The sequence below is a fragment of the Coturnix japonica genome, chromosome 3 (genome assembly GCF_001577835.2).
Source record: "Coturnix japonica isolate 7356 chromosome 3, Coturnix japonica 2.1, whole genome shotgun sequence".
Classification (NCBI taxonomy): Eukaryota; Metazoa; Chordata; class Aves; order Galliformes; family Phasianidae; genus Coturnix; species Coturnix japonica.
Genome location: NC_029518.1, coordinates 38962470 through 38978604, shown reverse-complemented (window position 1 = coordinate 38978604; position 16135 = coordinate 38962470). Strand labels below are relative to the sequence as shown.

At 35.8% G+C, this 16135-nt stretch overlaps 1 long non-coding RNA gene across 1 annotated transcript; it reads right to left on the bottom strand.

Moving 5' to 3' along the window:
* Positions 1-12090: 12090 nt before the first annotated feature.
* On the bottom strand, positions 12091-15910 carry LOC107311497. Its single transcript, XR_004306753.1, has 3 exons — positions 15862-15910; positions 14989-15047; positions 12091-14435 (listed from the first exon to the last, which is right to left on the bottom strand). It is a non-coding gene; the product is annotated as an uncharacterized LOC107311497 (long non-coding RNA).
* Between the last annotated feature and the right edge of the window lie 225 nt (positions 15911-16135).

The window sequence follows — 16135 nt, the reverse complement described above, 5'->3', positions numbered from 1 at the left end:
AAAGGATAGTAATTTCCAGATACAGTTTTGCTATCCTTCTCTTTCCACCCCTTCAGTATATCCAGTAGCCTCCAGCAGGCTGGCTCTTTCCAGTCCTTTATTTTTTATAGAAAGCCTGTAAGAAGACAAGCAAGAATTCTGTTTCTAGAATTCTCAATAAATACTTAATTTGTTTCATCCCTCATCCAGCACACTCCAGTCACAGGAGTTAATAAAGGAAGTTTGCAATTAAGCATGGTAAAGGGTGGCATAGTGCAGCCTTAGTAGTTCCCCTTGTGGTTGCCCAAGGATGATATAAATATGCTGAAAGTACCCTTGTATACAAATATATTTTGAATTCACATGAAATAGCAACACTTGTTAAAATAATAGCATGATTGTGTTTCAAATAAGTGCTTTTTGATGTTAACATAGAACAAGAGGGAAGCACGGCACACATCTCTAAATAAATTGTACTTCGTATTAAACAACAGTTGTTAGCTTGCTTAACAGCCCTTTGCCATTAAGTTCATTGATTACTACTTTCCAGGCACAGGCCATGGTAATATTTTCATTCTTGTTTATCTTAACACCTATTGCTCATAGATCCTGAAAAGCACAGAATAAACAAAATGATCTAAAGGTTCCATAGCCTTATATCTCTCTGAACAGCTTTAAACTATTTTGTGACATTATTTTCTAAATTCTGATATTGCTAACCACCTATTTTTCCTCCTCTTTACTTACAATTATGTGAATAGAAAGAAAATACAAACCAGTTGCCAAATACTGTAGATACTCAAGTGCTCTTACTACCTTAACCAGAGGAGGGATCTGGAAAAACATAGCTGTGTTTAGAAGACCTGTCTTTCCTCTGCACACAAGCAACATTCACTAAAGGCAACATTTAAGACAGACTGTAGGAAGATGGAAACTTGTGTCAGCAGTGAAAAGAGCCTATTAACTGCCTTTAGTCTTACACTGCTAGATTCTGTAGATGTCAGTGTAAATGGGTAGGATTACACTTGTGCTCCTTTGCATGGTACAGAAAGCAGGTCTTAACTTAGATTTATAAAAAAGAGTGAATAAAGTAGCATATGCTGGTTTTTTTCCTCCCAGGGATAACATTAGCAACATTATGTATCAGAAGACAGCGCCTCAACACCACAAAATAAGTCTTAATCCTCAGTTACTGGGTAAACAAACTGTATAGTCAGAGGTTACCAGAACTGCCATTGTAGTTTCATAGAAGCAGGGAGGAATTACAGAACTCCACAAACCAACCAAAAAAGTAATCCTTCAGCACCAGCCCCTCTCACAAAACAGCTTTCCTGAACATCTCTGCAGATGAGTCTCAGAACAGTCTTCTGGAGGTGTTGACAGCTACCAATATCATACAGCGTAATGCTGTAATGCAATGGAAAGTGCAGCAATGATAGCAGAGTAGCAAAGTCCTAGGCTACAGCAAGTGAGGATATGCTCAAATGCAACAGTTGTATATACAGAAATAAAGGAGAAAAATAAAATTGGTTTACACTTGGAAGGCCTCAGGTAGGCAGGAATCTCCAATAAAATACTCTTGTCTCCACTACCAACCTATTTAAAGGTCTAGGAAGGGGTGGATTCTGGCTCCAACTTTTCTGATCACTCCAACTTATTGCATGCATCTGAGCTCCCCTGGGTTGGCCCTGCATTCTCACCAGGTGCTCAGTCCCTGTTTCAAGCTGTGGCTTTGCATTTCTGCTACACATGATGAGTTTTTAAAAGAGATTTTTCTCTCTGAAGCTCCAACCCCATTAAATGTAATTCATAAATCCACCAGGACATGGTTATTAACAAAAAAGAAAAAAAATAAGCATTACCCACTTCCCTGTATTCAACAGCCTCAAATAGCACCAGGAGTCCACTTAGAGAAGTTCTTAGTCTGTTTGACAGCCCATAAAGAGTTATTCAGCTGCCCAAGAATGACTATAGTAGCACAGTAAGGGCTAAAAGATGCAGATAGCTCACAACATATGAGGAAACCCCAAGGAAGCCAGTAAGCATGATAAAAGGGTGCAAGCATACACAGAAATCCTTACAAAGTCTACCCTCCAGGAGCACTGCAATAACACAAAAGCAAAACATAGCGGCCAGTAAAGATTTCCTCTCCAATACAGAGTCCTGCCCTACAGCCTGAGAAGCCTAGAAACAGATGTCTTTTAAAACAAAATAAAAAGAGGATACATCAGAAACACCTATTCTTGAAAACCACATCCTTGCAGAACTCCAGTAAGGAACTCAAATCAGCCCAACTCTGAATCCCTGCACATCAAACTGGACATGACCCACAGCCATAAAATGACACAGTTCTACTTCCCCATATCATATCACAACATCCAACCCTAAAGAATAGAAAGTACTTAAATACAAATCCAAAAAAAGAGAAAACTGGTTTTGCCCACTTTTTGCAAGCTTATGCTTTCCTCCTGTTCTTCCATTATGCAAACTGAAGCAAGCAGCAACTTGTCTACACAGGTTTTCTTTTTCTAACTTCTTTCATCTCATCCCCATTATCCTTGCAGCATTTCTAATTAAAGTCTCTGTGACTTGTTTTTGTGAAACCTGAATAACAGCTAGTTAATAAAGATTTTAGAATATTTTTGGATTTTTACTGGCTTGCACACAAATTCTTATTTTTAAAACAGCAAAACATTCAAATGTACCTATTCTGCATATGAAAAAAGTCTACCTCTTCGAAATAATAGCTTTATACCTGGAGTTTATATTACTTCAGCTGTTAGGTAACCATGGATGCTCTCATTAATACAACTCACCCTTGACAAATGCATATTTTCTTTATTATATTTTCTGTAGGATTAGCATACCTCCAGAACAAATTTGTTCTCCAGCTTGATCCCATCTCATAGCAAGATCACATCTGCCAGACACACTTCAAGGGAAACCATTATTGCAGTCTTACATACAACACAAACCAAATATTAGGATGCAACAAAAGTAACCACACTGCTCTTAATTTATGTAACTGTCTCTCCCAGCAGCTGTTGCCATTTTATCTGACACACCTGCAGCTGAAGGAAACTTCAATAGGGTAAGTTGGCAACCCCACCAGGTAATCAGGAAAACTGTCCGCTGGTGTGACTTCTAAAACAGAAAGGAGGAAGCAGGGGGTGTGTGAGGGTAGGACCAACAGAGAAGGAATCATTTGTAGATGAAGATACAGAACAAAATTTTAAAACATCAAATAGAGGTGGAGGGAAAGGAGGTAAACAAACTGGAAGAGCAGGGAGAAGGTGAAGACAGCTCACAGGCCTCAAAAGTCTCACTGAAGTGTACGTTTTCTGTCCACAGCCTCCTAAAACCCCTCAGCACCAAGCCTTTCCTGAAATATCACTACTGCTCCCCTGATGATGTTCTGCTGCACAATGTCAATCCCTTACCTGCCCACCTGTATGTCCTGAAATGCCTACACTGTAATTCAGATTCCAAGATAATTAAACAGGCTCTGGTTCATAGGATCCTGAAAAAATACATGGCATTATTTCTGAATCCTCTGTAAAATTTCCTAGTTGAAACACTGTCCCAAAATGCGAAACCTTAAGAGAACAAAGAGACTAACATGGTGGAGATTTTAGACACTTGAATCTGTTCTTAATTAAAGCAATGACCAAATATAGACATAAAATTCACCAGAAGAAATATCACTAGCTTTTACCTGTGGAACCTAACTGAAAGAAAACAGAATGGGAGCAACTACAGATTTTTAGAATGAAACATCTGCTGACAGAGTGGAGGAAGACCTTAAAGAGATTCGAGTTTAAAGATATTGTATAAAGTCTTGCCTTCCAAAAATAGTGGGGAAAAAAAAAATTCAGAATACTACAAGTATTAGGCAAACTTTAAGTCCATGCTCATGAATTCAGGTTTTTTGTTTGTTTTTTAAGGCAGAAACCTCCCTTTTCAGGAAATGCCTGGGACTCTTCAGTCTGGAGAAGAGAAGCTCCCTGAGACTGATCTTAATTCAGCAGGAGCAGACTCTTCAGTGGCAGCAACAATAGAAAAAGGAGCAACAAACAGAAATTGGAACTCAAGTTACATATAAACATAAGGAAAACATTCTTTACTTTGATGTTGAAAGAGCAGTGGAACAAGATGCCCAAACAGATTGTAGACTCTTCTTCTGTGAAGATATTGAAGACCCATCTGGATGCTTTCCTACTCAACTTACTGTAGGGAACCTGCTTTAGCAAGGCACTGAACTAAATGATCTCCCTTTCAACCCCTGAGATTCTGCGATTTTTAATTTGAATCATTATGGAAAGAAATTCTATATCCCACCAGAAACCAGTGGACCAGATGCCTTTTAAAAAATTATTCCTCAACAAAAATAGTCAAATGTTTAAGATGTGTTAGTGTAGTTATACCCACATTAAAAAATGCATCACTGCTCATTTGGTCAAATAACTCACATTATCTTAGTAACTAGACGCAGACATCTCTACACATTCTATTTTAAATTAATTCAGGTAACTGTGACTAATTTTTATCATGTTTCAGTTATATTTTTTTCCTGTTAACAAAAATGACTGTCAATTACAGTATCTTACTACCACCCACTTCTCACATTTGGTTTAATGGAAAAAAAATAAAGAGACCGAATATTTCAACTGTTTTAGGCTAAATAATTTAATCACTTTGGATAACGGCTTAATTAACTAGATAAACAATGTGGAAGAAATACGTACAGGGCTTTGATCCCATGTTGTGTCCAAATTTTGTAGCGACATTCAACAAGTAACCCATTACTTACTCCTTTGAGAGTGGTATCGTGCTAGACTCTTGCTCATAAAGTAGATCACCATAATGTAAAGGAAAAGAGTAAGGCTTATCTCCTGATGGAATTTGCCACCCCTGTTACCTTTATTTTCTTAATGAACAGGAAACAAACATCTCCCGATCATAAGTATAATTGCAGAACTAAGAAACCATTCATGGCACTGTATAAATAAAAACACTACATAACACAAAACTTGTAAAAAAAAAACAACAAACCCTCGTTCCTAGATTGATAAAAAATAGACATCAATTGATAATCTTACATAAAACAAAGGAGACTTTCGTCCCTTTTCAGTGAATCCTGTCAGAAAGACTACTGTTGTTGCACGCACTTTTGGTGAGAGCTTTGTTGGTTAAAGTGTTTTTGCTTTCAAAGCAAACTGCCCATTGTTTTTGTATTCTCATGAGTACTCAGAAGCCATGCTCCTTTGAGTGATTCAAATGATGCCTCACCTAAATAAAGGGCGCAGTCTTCTCCCCCTCCAAAGTTTAAGATGGAAGCCTCTTGAAAAGTAACTTATTTTTTTTTAAGTCAGTGAAGAAAACAAGACAGATGTTCTCCACGTTCTCCTAAAACATACAGTTGCATTTCAGAAAACTGTTCTGACTGTTTAACAGGGAAGGAAGTTAAACAAATGATGAGGCAAGACAAAGGGGGTGAAAATCTACTTCTCTATTTTTAAGATTTTAAGAACAAGGTAGACAGGTGATAGGGTCAGTTAAGTTTCATAAGCACTCTTCCAGGTGTATGTTTATATGATTCAGGCACCCAAATCACTATTTTGATTTAAAAATTCATGAGCTTAAGCTTGTTGAATAAAGACAGTTTGCCCTATGAAAATAGAATGGGGAAAGGAAAAATTACCTATAATAAGGCTTCATCATCATCACCACTGTGCAAATAAAGTTGGCTTTAAAATTTTGTTTTTCTTTCATTATAAATTCTCATTTTATGAATAGAACTGGAATAAGATAACATTTACATAGCATTTATATAAAAGTATATAAAACATTTATATTTCAGGATGCAGGAAAACAATACATTTGAGAAGAAAACAATAATTTTGCAACTAAACAGAAATATCTTTGTTTAACAAGAACTCTAACTGTACCCAGCATTAGTTCTGCTCTCCTTTTATATAGTGAAATAAATATACTATTTTAAGAGCCTTGTGGAAACCACTGTAATCTTGAGAGTTCACTAGTAGAAAGCATTAATCATACAGGCAAAAGGGAACATAACAAAATATACTTTATAGGAGGTACAAGCATATGCAGATGAAAAAAAAAAGAAACCTTGTTTCCATTTTACAGTAAGTTGGTATTCTGGAAATTGCACCTGTATTACAAATGGTATTATAAACACCATAAACACAGAAGGAAAAGAACATACCACATCCACATCAGAGGTGGCTTTTAGTTCCTTGATGTGCAGTTAAGGTAAAGAAAAGCTGGCAAAACGCACAGGACTTAGTATGAATTCATATGCTAAACAACAGTCATTATTCCACAGATTCTATCTACTATGGTTGCTCCAAAAGTTTTGTCTTGGAACATGAAAGGTCCCTTCCTCAGTTGACCCTTTTTAGCTGGTGTCATAAACATTGGCTTATGCTTTCCAAGGATAAGAAAAGGGAGCATCAACTACTCAATTTCTTTAAAAATTGAATCTTTAAAAAAAAATAAAAATGTTAAAACTCAAACAGACACTATCATAAAAGCTAGTTAGGACATTATAGTTCTGTTGATTACAAAACAAACCAACCCACCCAACACTCAAAGCTTTTTGTTAAAAATAAGCTTATTAAGCAACATAAAAGCAAACAAATAAATACAATAAAATTTTCTATTAGCTTGTATTCAAAGGTGAATGAAAGAATTAGGAAAAGCTATCAAAAGACATTAGGAGAGTATATAGTTGTAATTACAGAGTAAACAGCCAAAGGGTATCTAAGAAAAGACTCACCAGTGCTGAGGCTTTCAGTCAAGCTTGAGGCTTGCCACAAGAACTCCACAAAGGAGCAATCTCCAGAAAGAGAAACTACCTTAGTGGTGGTCAGCCCTTAAATGGGATCTAGGAGAGGTGGAGTCAAGCTCCACCCCTTTCAGGAGCACAGCTTCATTATCTTCACCTGTGCTCCCACAGCTGACTCTTCACTTGCCTCAGATGGTTAATCAGAGGCTCAGGCTGTTATCAAGTGTTTCCCTTACAGGAGAGTAAAGCTGCTCATTTGAATAGACAAAGTACTGATACTACAGATACAGCTCAACTTGCCATTTTCTTTGGAGGTATTGATTACAAATGTGTCACTGAAGAAATAGCTTCTTTGGTGCAAATGCACAACTAAATCTCTTAGTTTATATGAAGTAATAAGTAAATAAATTGAATTGATTTTCTTTTTTCGACATATTTAGTACAGTTCCAGATGGTACCCTGGTGATGATTGGCAAAAAAAAAAAAAAAAAAAAAAAGAATTTATCAATTTAATAGAAGACAGTGCAATGGCTACCAGCAGCTCATGTTTGATGAAATACGGCGTCATACACCAAGACAATTTATGTGCAAAAGCCTTAAAAATTGATAACATGATGCAAATCATTATCAAAGCTGTGAAATTCATAAAGTTTCAGGGACAGATTGAATTACTGCAAATTCTAGGAATGCCTTAAAAGTCTGGATGCTAATTACAGGGACATCCTTTGCTTTTTTGAAGAATCAGGATAAAATGCTAAAAAGACTTTACGATTTGCAAAGTGAAATCAAGTCCTTTATGGAATCAAAAGGAAAATTTGTGCCAGAATGTGAAGATTAAAAATGGCTCACAGATTTAGCATTTTTGGTGGATTTGACCGCTCATTTAAATGAGTTAAACATGCATCTTCAAGGTGAAAATCAACTTATCTGTGCTATGTTTCAAAATATAACAGTGTTTGAAATGAAACTTAAATTATGGCAAGCTCAAGTTATGGCAAATAATGTTATGTATTTTGATGTGTTGACTAAACACAGTACTGTGAATGGCAAAAAATATGCAGCTATTCTTTCTGTTGTGATAAAAGAATTTGAGAATACAATTCAACATTTCTAAAAGCATCATCAGTTTCTTTTGCATACTTGTGACTCCATTTTCAGTCAACATAAATACATTACCTGTGAATTTTCAAATGGGATGTGTAAGTTGCAGTCAGATATTCCACTCAAAGAAAACTTTGGTCATCTCTCTTTACCGGGTGTTTATAATCCCTGTCTTAACAGAGAAAATCATCCTTCTCTTCACAATCACACCTTATTCAATTCATTGTTTTTTAATAGCACATACACTTGTGAACAATTGTTGTCAAGAATGAATCACAGGAGGAGTAAAATTTCAAAAATCTCTGACAAGCACCTTGAGAACTCATTATGAATTCCAATCCAAATACTGATGCATTAATTTCACAGAGGCAAATATCCCACTAGTTTTATATCTTTGTTGATCTGGGCTTTTCTACTATATATTTTAATTAAAAATACATCTTAAGAAAAGATTTGCTACTTAAACACATCAACTGTATTAGATATTTTATATGTGGTGTAAGATAATTCCTGTTCATTCAGTGTGGCCTAGAAAGCAATAAGGTTGGATACCATGATCTAATTGCTTAGTATAAGGGAAATAATATTTTTAAATCCAAAGATAAATTGTTTGGGGATTCTCTACTTCCTGCTTCTCCCTAGCACCTCAGAATGTCTCTTTCGGATCTACCTTTTCCTTTCACTTCTTCCTTCAAATGTGTCTCTCATCTCCCATCCTCTGGCTGCTCCCATATGCTTTATAAACATTTGTGTCTCTTGGGTATATTAGGCATGACTATTACTTGCCCAAATGGTAAGCAGTCAACTAGTGACTGCTGTGATGCTTGACTAACCCGTGAAAAAACTGCAAGCATGTTGTGAAGCAAAGAGCCAGTCTGAGAAGTTAAAAGTTTTTATGAATGTCTTCTCCGTTTTGTTAATTTACATTGCTTCATATACAGATAACTTTGCTAATCTTGCTTTGTACAGTCACCTCGTTGGTATTAATTCATGCATCATATGATTAGATTTCATCTGGGGACAGACTTAACAGTAAGTATTCAATAATGGACCTCCACTGACTGCTCCCTCAACAAGTATTTGAGGTATAATTGAGATATATGTTTTAAATAATGATGCTGCTTATTACAATGACAATTATCATTGTGTACCTTCCCATCTGTTCTAACAATTGTCCCTCTCAGTGGCAAAATCAGAAAGAACCAGTTGGTGTATCTAAATCTCCCACATTAATACTGATGGCTTTCTTTTGAAAGAATCTCCCTGAAGTTTTACAGTCATTGATATAGTTACATACCAAGTTTTCTTTGCCACCACCACGTCTCCAAGATAAATCCTGAAATTTCTAATAGTGAAACAATAATGACCTATATTTTTGCATGGAAGTAAAGCCTTCAGTGCTCACAAGAGTAGTGCTTTGTCTGCTTTTATAAACAATATCACACATAAAAGAGAAATGAGCTGACTTTTCAAGATTCTCATGGATGCCCTTTTTATTGTCAGATGCCTCACTTTGGACTGGAAGGAGAATGACAGGCTATGAAGATTGTGTTACGTTACTTGTCAGTCTATCCTGAGTGGACAATCTTTTAAGAATCCACAGCAGAAAAAAGAAAGCTCTGCTTACTCTTGGGTATGCCTTATCAACTGTAAAAATACTAGAAAAGTGAAAGGCTACTGTGCAAGGAAAAATGAAATTAATGGAGGAACATAATGGAGAAATATAACCAAGAGGAACTGACCCAAAAGCCACAGTTGTCCTGTTTTCAGTTGGAAGCACATCTTAGGAAGAATCACAAAAAATGATTTGTGCTTTGCTTGTTATCATCCTGAGCTTCCAGCATATGTACACAAATGTTAGAAACAACCAAAAGAGACAATAAACATAATCTTAAGCTATAAATACCAGCCTGAGAATGTGAAAGCTTTATTAAAAATAAAATGTTGCCAAGTTTTGGATGATTCAGAAGACAAAAACTGCAACTTATTCCAATAAAACAGACTCAAAATATAAATAAACCATGAGGCAATGTGCTCTCTCGTTAGTCCTGAGTGAGGAACTGGGAGGCACTGTCAGAACTCTATTCCCAATTTGCTACATGATTCAGAACAAGTTATTTAGCTCCTGTTTATCTATCAGTAACATGGGTGTAAGAAAAGTTATTTCCCAGGTCACAGCACAGTGAAAGTTAATTGATCTTTGTAAACTTCTGGCAGAGTCTCTGATGAGAGATGAGCATAAAATAATATTACATTCACCTTCTGGAGGCCCCTATATTTATTTCATAAGTGCAGTAAAGAGAAATCAAGGCTTATGAGAATTATTAAGAATCCATTGTAATAATTAGTGATTTCAAACTAAGCATTGTAGTTCATAGAATACCAACAAGTACTCATATATGAATACAGATCACTCATGGGTCAATGGCCATTTTATATTCAGAGATTAATATATACACTGCTCCTGGAAGAAAATTCAAATTACATTTCTACCCTTTCTCCTGCCACAATTCCACTGAAATTATCAGATAGTCTCCAAACTAGAGAGAGAGACAGATTAAATTTGGAATTTAGGGATTTGTGGTTACCATGTTTTACTTTACCACCCTAAAGTACGTTCTTGGGCAACTGCAGCAGCTCTCAGTTTTCTGTCTCTAAAACAGAACATGGGAATTGGCACAGTGGACCCAAATTCAGAAAGCATTTTCCACAGAACTCTGTCTCCAGCAGTGAGCAGCACCATATGTTGTTATATAAAGTTCCCTTCCCTCTCCATAGATTAGATATTATTGAGAGGTTCTGACTTACCTCCAACTCTCTGTCTGTTTTAAAACAGTAAATGTTATAATTCCAACTACTTCTGTTACCTGTAGGAAGCCATAACCTTCTCAAATCTTGGTAATGACATCAAATGAAACCTTGGGCTGCAAATCAGGAACATAATATTCTTTCCTTTTCTTTTTCATTACGGCTTTTTTGGCTGCTCTCAACCATGGGTGGTAGAAGATGACAGATTCAAAGAAGGTGGGAGATGGTGCCAGGGAGACATTTCCCTAACCCTCCTTCTTATTGCACTCTTCCCCAGGGGACAGAAAAATGAAGCTAAAGGTTTAAAACAAAATAATTAATTAATTAATTAAATTTAGATAAATAAATAGAATATTTTAGAGGATTTTTATATAATAACTTCAGGACAAGCTGGAATGAGGTTCTGAAGTATTGATGTGTAAGACATGGATAGTAAAGCCTCACAGGTATATTTTTATTCAATAGCAAAAGGTAATGGAAATAGCCTTTCAGCTTTCCCAAATAACATGTTCAGGTTTTTTGGTTTTTCATTTGTTGTATTTTTTCTTTGTGGGGGGTGAATAAAGTTTGTTTTTTGGTTGTTGTTGCTTAAAAGCTTCTCAGGATGCAAGTATTTAACACATCTTGTTTAAAATGAGGTGTATAATCAATGAATGCTGTCACATCAGTATTTCTGTACTTGTCTTGCTTTCTGCTAAAAGTGAATATTCCCATGATTCCTTTCCATTCAATTATGTATTAAATTGAAAATAATATAGAATTAAAAATATAAGATTTATTTGTCCACAGACTGTTCCTGCACTGGCCAAAGAAAGCTCTTTAAGTGGCATCTTTCTTTATCTTTCTTTACTTCATTACAGTTTTGTTGTTGTTGCTTTTTGTTTTGTTTTTTCTGGATTGCCAGAAGTTCATTTTTCATCTTCAGGTAACAAGATTTCCTTTATCAGTTCCCAGACCAGCCTAAAAATGTACAGTGGATCTAGGCAGAGAGCTACTATTCACAAATCTGATCTTCTCAACTGGCTGAGCAGCTCTGGAAAATAAAGTTGTGCCGTAACCCTTTAGCTCCTTCTGAATAAAGAGAAACCAAGAAAGGAACCTTTTCTAGATCTGGTATTACATACTGCAAGCTAAGATACTCCAGATTCACAGTACTAGTCTACAAAGTTGAATGTGAACATCACTGTATCCACAGAAGCTTGCATTCCTGTTGTATTACATTCCTAAACTGATTTAGACATTGACCAAGCAGTGCTATTAAGACTTGGCAATAAATACAGGACTGTTGGCATGTTCCACCCCCCCCCCCCCATGATAAAAGTTCTGACATTATAAAGAACATATTTCATCTAATTTTTTTCCTAGCCACCTTTGTAAAGTAATGAGAGACAGTTTACTTTCATAAATGCTAACAGAAATCTAAGTCCAAAAGGAATATCACAACATTGGATCTGTGGGTACCATCCATCTAATCAAGAAAGCAAATAGAACCATGTGATTTAATCCTTTCATTTACAGCATAACAGTAGCACTTACACTTCTGTACTTGAATATTTTCATTAGAGAACTGCCAAGCCTGAAGAAACAATATCCTTGACGCAGAAAGCAGAAACTTGACTAACTGTTTGCTACAAATGATTCATTTTGGTGGAGATATGGGCTAAATATTTGCTCTCAATTCACTGGACAATATCTTAGCACCTGAGGGAACCTTCTATTGTGGATATCAAATAAGTATTAATCCACGCTTTTCTTCTAATTAAATGTTATCTAAGTTATCTTCTGTGCATTAAGGGCAAAGGATGATACAGTTTTGACTTCAGATAATTAGACTACCTCCTTTAATTATGCCTCAAGATAGGCTTTGATTCAGAAATCTCATGCTACTGTAAACGTTTTTGTCTCCTTGATCTGTCCTGGAGAAATACAATGAAGTCAGCTCTAAAAATATGATTCATAACATTATGAGGGCAGAATTTTTGAGATCCATTTCATCAAGTGCCTTGTAATGCAAATATCCCAAGACAGTGAGTGTTTTGAAGTGTTTATACATAAGCTGTGCTGGAAGCAAGACGTAAGAACCTTTTAAAAAAAATTTTAAAAGTTTAGCAAAAGTACTTCTTTAAGTATCCCAGGGCTGATTACTTTTAATAATTAAAATCATTGTAATTAAAGTAATTAACCTTGTATTCTACTATACCACTAACTACTTTGATGTTTTATTTCTAATAGCTTTCTGGCTGACCAATTTGTCCACACTGATAATGTTCCCAGATTTTCTCTTTTCACAAAACACTTCCTATTATCCCTTCAGAGAGAGCTGCACTACATTTTCTTCTGTGTTCACTCTGTCAAATAATATTGGCCGTTGTCTGTGAAATTCCATACCTTATCTGCAGGTAATTTCAAAATCAAAGAGATACTAGAAAGAAGGCTGATGCACAGTCCTGTAATTTCTAAAAATATGCAACTATGATCACATTCTATCAGCATGTTTGCATCTTTCCTGTTGTGCAGGTACTTAGAACTGGACCTCTGAAGAAAAGGGTCAAAGGACACTTCCATTTGTACAGGTCCTGTACCCTTGCCTCTTCAATTACCCTGACTTATGTTAATACCCTGAAGGGACCATAACTATCGGCAATCAATTTTCACATACTTCGTACATGATTTTGTAAGTGCACGTAAGCTTTCAGAGCTACCAGTACTCTCCTCTGGCAAAACAAGTCTTACAGCATTAAACAGAAGACCAGAAGCATGCCACTGTAACTATTCTCTATGCAGTTTGTGAGGAGACTGTTCAGATCTCATACACTGCTTTACCATTTTCTTCCAATTCCTCCCCCTTTTCTCATTAAGCTTAATGAATGCAATCATCCAGGACATTTTAACAACATAACATACAGTAACTTTATATCAGAAAGCAGGTTGCTTGCCATGTTCATGAAATTATCATTTATTAGTTGTCTTAGATCATTAGGTAGCAGCTCCTGATCCAAGGGCTATTCACACTGCCATACTCCAACAAAAAAATAAAAAAATTAAAAAAAATCTACTGTGATTGTAATGCTACCTTACAAAAGCCAACTTTGGCCTTCCTCAGGTCAATTAAGGAGTCTGAATTGTGAATAAATTGAAACTTAACCTTAACTTTAAAAATCCATAGGCTCCTGGAATCCATCATTTTCTATTTTAAGTTAAAAGATAATTGAAAATCTTTATATATCATCAAATTGAAGTTGAGGATTTGGTTTAGCTAAGTCTCAAGACCTCAGTGAATCAAAAATATATATATATTTTTTTTTTACTTTACTAGTATCATTTGAAAATAAAAATCCTGCCTGTGTCAGCTAATATATATATTCCCTCTAACACCAAATACTGGCAATAACTTGAAAATGGAATTGTTCTTTTCTGTACTAATGGATTTTCTTCAGTGTCTCTATGAATCTATTTGAATATTTACCAACAATCTCATAACTGTGCATGAAATTATACAGCTCACAGATTTGTACCTCACATACAAAAATACAACCTGCCTTCTAAATTTGAAAAACCACTCTCATAGATAGTGTTGTATTATTGCAACAGGAGAAAACTCCATAATATGTGCCCAATATCTGAAATACTAAAACGCTGATTCAGAATGAAGGCCACTGATCCACTCCACATATTTCTCAGGCCCTTTAAAGAGGTCACACCAAAAGTAATTCCTCCTATCTACTTCTGTGGAAACCTACAATAAATGAAAAAAGCACAATAACACTATTTGATAAAGTTCTCAGCTCAAAAATACTATTTTGCTAACAGATGTATCACCATTAGCTATGTATTTTCACCAGATATGGATAAGCATGCCCATCTAGAACTCGTCTTTCACATCACTGTCACCACTGCTGAAACATATCAGCACCACCTCACTGTGCTCACATCCACTGTCTAGTCTCCATAAATGCTTTAACAACTACCTTAATGTGTTCATTCTGTATTTAAATGAACAACTGAAGCAATCAGGAATGCTAATCAAATACTGCATAATTCTCTTTGTTAATTTTTTTTCTTAGTTTAATGCTCTGGGCCACATCTAAGTCCAAACTATAATCTCTGTTTCTGACTCCCAGATGCTACTGTGTATGCTACACAACCAGCACTTGAATGCAGCTGCTATTATTAACTAATCTGTATTACTTTGGTCTAACAAGTTGTTACAACAGGCACTTCCATCACTGATGCATTCTGTGTAACCACACTGACATAGTTAATGGAACACTTTGGTACTTTGATCTCACCTTTGATTTTCCTTACTGATTTTCAGTTTATATAAGATTTCTGTGTTTACTTCAATTTTCTGTAAAAAAACAACACAACAACAAAATCAGTGAAATATCCTCCAGTACATAAGAAAAAAATCTGTAGTGATACTAATTGGTAACATCTGATCAGCACTCCAATATTTTTTACTCCATTAAACTTGACATAAATTATAGTAAGTGGTTTGTGTGTGACAGGAGTTTTAATTTAATACTACCTCTCAAGTTACATACATCCCTAAGTCTGACACCAAGCACCATTTCTTTCCAGTCCTTACACCCAGTGGGAAACCCAATTGACAGTAAATCCGGGTCCTGCTGTATAAACATGGAAGAGCATTTGTAAAGTAAGTTTTGTTTAACAAATTACTTCTGTATAAGTGACTACATTTTAATCTTTCACTGAACATGTCCATTCCTGTCTTTTTGGCTGAGTTGCTAGACAAAACTGTTTGGGTGCTGTGAGTTTTGTATTTCACATTTCACTGACATCTGAAATGATGCCTGCTCTTTTGGCTACTAACATAAAGCGTCAGGCTTCAGTGGGCAGTGGAATATCATCCGAACCAAAGATTGTTTTATTTAAGCTATTACTCACTTTTCTTCTCCCAAGACATCTGTTAGTCCTATATTTTACAGAAGCTTTTCCAAGTTCTTCTTTCTGAGCTATTGCACAGATTTTGTACATTGGAGTTACATATCACAGCTCTTTTACTTCATTCCAGTGCCTTCAGTGCAGTTGGAAGCAGGAAGGTTATACGGCTTTGGTTTAGATATTCAGATCAAAGCATCTTAATAGCTCTCCACAGTACTTAGAAGACAAAAAAAAAATGGAGGAAATATAACCAGTACCTTTCAACTTTCGAGCTGGCACTGCACAGCAGGCCTCATCTGGAACCTGCTGAAGCCAAAGAGCAGTTTTCCAATGAAATTACTTGATCTACTGACGATAGCTCATGTACAGACTAGTCTGCATTATGCCTGAACCAGAAGTAATTTCTAAGGATATTACTTACTTTTATTTGGTCTTAAAGAAATATGTCTGATGTATTGATTTTCAAAGCTTTGTCCTGAAAAGGCAGTAGCAGATTGGTTAAGCTATCGTATAACACTCTAAGAAAATCAC